Source organism: Desmodus rotundus, chromosome X (genome assembly GCF_022682495.2).
Source record: "Desmodus rotundus isolate HL8 chromosome X, HLdesRot8A.1, whole genome shotgun sequence".
NCBI classification, from domain to species: Eukaryota; Metazoa; Chordata; class Mammalia; order Chiroptera; family Phyllostomidae; genus Desmodus; species Desmodus rotundus.
The window spans coordinates 78166386-78171511 of NC_071400.1; the positions used below are offsets into that span (position 1 = coordinate 78166386).

General features: G+C 41.6%; 1 pseudogene; it reads left to right on the forward strand.

Annotated features, from left to right (window-relative positions):
• Positions 1 to 265: 265 nt before the first annotated feature.
• Positions 266 to 847, forward strand: LOC128780027 (ferritin heavy chain pseudogene; annotated as a pseudogene).
• The last annotated feature ends 4279 nt before the right edge of the window (positions 848 to 5126 follow it).

Below are 5126 nucleotides of genomic sequence, written 5' to 3' on the forward strand. Positions count from 1 at the left end.
CCTCCAGCAACCCCGCCATCATGGTCTAGCCGTGACCCCGACCCCCAAGTCCCGCCCCGGTACCGGATGCTCCCTCCCGCGTCCCTCGACACTATTGAGTGGGTCGCTTCTTCCGGTCCCTCCTCAGAGCCAACCGCAGCACCTGAGGGCTGACACGTGATCACGCCTGCGTTGGCCCCGCTACCGGACATTCCTGGGTCCCGCAGCCTCCACAGCCCTCCCTCCCACAGACCATCCAGCAGTCCCGGCTTCTGTGCCGCCATTCTCTTGGTGCCCCGCGACTGTGCCTGAAGACACGGAGATGCTGCCCGGGCGCTCGTTTGTGCGCCAGAACTACGACCCTGAGTGTGAGGCCGCCGTCAACGACCACATCAGCGTCCACTTCCACGCCTGCTACATGTACTCGTCCATCGCCTTCTACTTTGACCGTGAAGACGTGGCCCTGAAGCACTTCAGCCAGTTCTTCCTTCAGAGGTCCAACAAGGAGAAGGAGCGTGCAGAGAGGCTGATGCGGCTGCAGAACCTGCGCGGGGGCCGAATCCGCCTGCGGGACATCAGCAGTCCTCCCTGGGATGAATGGGACAGCAGCCTGAGGGCCATGAACTGCGCCTTGCACCTGGCGAAGAAAGTGAACGAGAGCCTGCTGCACCTGCACCTGCTGGCCACCGAGAAGGGGGACGGCCACCTGTGCCATTTCCTGGAGAGTCACTACCTGCAGCAACAGGTGATGTTCATCAAAGAGTTGGAGGACCACGTCACCCAGCTGCGCAAGATGGGCGCTCCGGAATCCGGCCTGGCAGAGTACCTGTTGGACAAGCTCACCCTGGGCGACCGCAAGAAGGACTGAGCCTGGACTGCCTTCCCGATAGCCACGGGGTGAGTTCCCCTGGTCACCGTGCTGAGCGTGCCTATTGCCACGTTGGCCTTGCAAACCGTTCACTTTCTGTGTTCCAGTTTTAGCATTTCTTCCAATAAAGTTATTGGTTCCTAAAAACATAAACGTGTTTCATCGATTCATATGTGTAAATCCTCACCATTTAAGTTTTAATACAGGTACGTAGGAGTCTCTCCACCCCCATGCCCCATTAATCGCAGCTCAGGATCTCCATGGATGGAGGGAGGTGATATTCCATGGGACCCTACATGGAGGGAGGAGGTATTCTCTGGACTCTTGAGTGGAGGGAGGGTGTATTCCCTGGACCCTGGATGGAGGGAAGGGGAATTCTGTGGGACCCTGGATGGAGGGAGGAGGTATGCCCTGGATCCTGGGTGGAGGGAGGGGATATTCCGTGGGACCCTGGAAAACACAGAATTAATCTTCCCCTTATAAACAGTGTGTTATATGTTAAAATGTTAAAACAGTAACTACAATGATAATGAAGACCATAGTGATATTGGTTAATCTTTGACACTTTACATATATCAAGGAGTGATCTGATGGTTTTACAGGGGTTTTTAAGTTTATTTAACAGATGAAGTGCAGAAAGGATAAATAAATGACCTGAAGTCATGCACCTTGATAGAATCAAGATTCCAATCCAGGCTGTCCATAGGCACAGTCTACTTTCTTTTTTTTTTAATTTTATTTTTAATTACACTTTACATTCAATATTATTTTGTATTAATTTCAGGTGGGTAGTATAGTGGTTAGACAATCATATACTTTACAAAGTGGTCCGCTGATATTGCCAGTACCCACCTGGCACCATACCTAGTTATTACACTATTATTGCACAGTCCACCATTGAACCCTCTGCCTGGATAATTGAGTCGCAACCTAAATGTTCTCCGTCTTTTGTTCTGTGTTTCACTGTTGGACCTGTTTTGGGGGGCTGCCCTTTACCTTCTACCTGTATCTCCCATCAGTTTGGATTTTAAGTCTCTCATGTACAATCTCCCATGCACTGTGCCTCTGTCCTGCATTATTCAACTTTTTTCACACACACCCTTGATTTCAAGTGTAACTGACCTTGGCATGAAGATGATCACTTGAGTCTTAAATGTCACGTGATTCATTTCAGATCTTGCAACCCATCTGCAGCTCCAAGAATACTTGCCTGTAAAGTAGTGGTGTTTTTTTCTGTTTTTTTGTTTGTTTGTTTTTGTTTTTGTTTTTGTTTTTACCTCAGCAACTGAAAAACTGAAGGGGAATAAATATCACAATGTTGTTAAACAAAAGACATTCTGATAGCTGTGAATTTAGAAATGACTGAATTTTCATTTGGAACATTAAATTCTTTCAATTTTCATAGGGACAGCATTTTTTTCTTTGTACACTATACATATAAGATGTGATTGAAAAAATCTTTAGGATTCCATTTTGTCACCCTGGGAAGCATGACACTCTACAGTAATTAAATAAAATGTCTTCTCATTATTATTCTTTAAGAATTCCATAAAGTAACAGGTATCAGACTCATAGCATCATAGCAGCATTAGTATTTACCTGTTGTGTTATTACAGCAAGATACATTCTTTAACATTTCCCATGAACTTTCTGCCTGGCAGTGATAGGGAGTTGTTTTTTTTTTTAGGTTTTATTTATTTATTTTTAGAGAGAGGGGAAAGCGGGGAGAAAGGGAGGGAGAGAAACATCAATGTTTGGTCGCCTGTTGTGTACCCCTACTGGGGACCTGGCCTGCAACTCAGGCATGTGCTCTGACTGTGAATCGAACTGGTGACCCCTTGGTTCAAAGGCCGGCACTTAGTCCACTGACCCACACCAGCCAGGGCTGATCTGGAGTTTTTCGTAAAACCTTAAGTTGGATCACTTCGTCCGTTTGACAATGAAGAAACTCTCATCATTGTGGGATTTAAACCTCAAAGACAAGCAGGAAATATAAAGCAACATCAGTAATATAGGTGAGGTGTATAAAGGCAATAGGAATATTTGATGTGACTAAAGGCATTAAATGAACTAGGAAAAAAGGTTTCATCCAGTGATGACAGATAAGTAATCACAAGATTACCTCACAAAAGTCAACATACCATATTTTGCCATGTATAATGCACACTTTTTGCCCAAATTTCTGAGGGAGAAACAAGGAAGCACATTATATATGGTCAGTACTAATTTTGTACCTGTATAAATGTTTTTAATTCTTTTATTTATGCTTATGTGTTAAAAGTGTAACTCTAGAAAGCAATAACGATATCCATATGCAAAATAATACCCTGGAATACGATCATCAGTTTTGTTTCTAAATATAAAAAAATTTAAAAATTGAATTAAAAAGTTAAAACGAGAGATTTTTTCCCCTGAAAGTTTGGGTGAAAAAGCTGGATACACATTATACACGGGAGCACATTATTGTTTTACTTTTGTTTAGCAAGAAGTGTTTTTTGGGGGGTTTTCTTTCCTCCAAAGAATACACTTATTCTCCAGCAGAAATCTCCCTGCTCCTAGCAGTTCATCTGCTCCCTTTTAAATTACTGTGGCTTGTGAAGTTAGAAGCTATTAAAAAGCCCTAGTGTTCTATATAATCACTTTAGGGTTCTGTTGGAACTCTCATACCAATGAAATAAAAACATTAGAGAACCATTTTCAAATACAGATAAATGCCATTTGATTTGAGTGAATATAAGGCCTCATTTTTCTGATTTATCCAGCTGTTGGCTTGTTATTTTTTTTAATTACTTTGCTGTTCAATTACAGTTGTCTGCATTTTCTCCTCACTGCCCCCCCATCCAAACCCACCTCCCTCCCTTGTTTCCACTGTCCCCCTTGGTTTTGTCCATGTGTCCTTTATAGTAGTTCCTGAAAACCCTCCTCTCCACTGTCCTCTCCCCCCTCTCCTCTGGCTACTGTCAGATTGTTCTTAACTTCAATGACTCTGGTTATATTTTGTTTGCTTTTTTCTTCTGTTGATTATGTTCCAGTTAAAGGTGAGATCATATGGTATTTGTCCCTCACCGCCTGTCTTAGTTCACTTAGCATAATGCTCGCCAGTTCCATCCATGCTGTTGCAAAGGGTATAGGCTCCTTCTTTCTGTCTGCTGCGTAGAATTCCATTGTGTAAATGTACCATAGTTTTTGGATCCACTCATTTGCTGATGGGCACTTAGGTTGTTTCCAACACTTGGCTATTGTGAATTGTGCTGCTATGAACATTGGGGTGCATAGGTTCTTTTGGATTGGTGTTTCAGGGCTCTTAGGTTATAATCCCAGCAGTGGAACTGCTGGGTTGAAAGGCAGTTCCATTTTTAGTTTTCTGAGGAAATTCCATACTGTTTTCCACAGTGGCTGCACCAGTCTGCATTCCCACCAACAATGTACTAGGGTTCCCTTTTCTCCGAATCCTCTCCAACACTTGTTTGTTGAATTGTTTATGTTGGCCATTCTGACCAGTAGGAAGTTTTAATTATAGAATTTAACTAAAAGGTTTTCAACAGCAGTGGAAAGTAAGAAATTACTTTCCTTCCACATTAAGGAAATGTAGGAGAAACGAATAATAACCATAAAGTGATTTTGATATTAAAATAGTATTTTCTATAATGTACTTTTTCAAGGACTTTATTAAGTATAGGTATTTGAGCTAGAAAGTTTAGAAACTAATTAAGGCAATACAGAATTGTAAAGAAAAAAGCTGAGTCTTAAATGTTGAAGTAAGTTAAATACAAGATTAAAAATGTTTTTGCGTTGATATAATAAAATGTAAAATAAAGCATTAATGTATGAAAGTGCATTAAAACTATCATTTCATTAGTAGTAAAGATATATACAATTTATCAATTTTCACAGGTAGGCACACTTTGTCTATAAAATTTTACACATGTTCATTTTACTGAGAACTTTCAGGTTAAAAAACGTTTTCAAATTATTTCCAAGTAGAGGCCTATTGCCAATGTCTATTTTTAGTAGCATGGGCACAAAGTGCATTCAGCAGCACGAAGGACATGTTTCAAGATAGAACTTTTGCTTCCAAAGTGATTATTAGACTCTTAAATCAGACACTGATTCGTTAGTGCCATCAGCAGCAAAATGTGTTGTTACTGTTTTAATAAAAAATGGTTGAATATAGTTTGAGAAAATTATTTCTGTATTTCCAGCTCTCTAAGACTTTACAACACAGGTAATAAAAAAAATAGAAGCGTTGGAACCTTGTTTCCCATACTCCTTTGCCTGC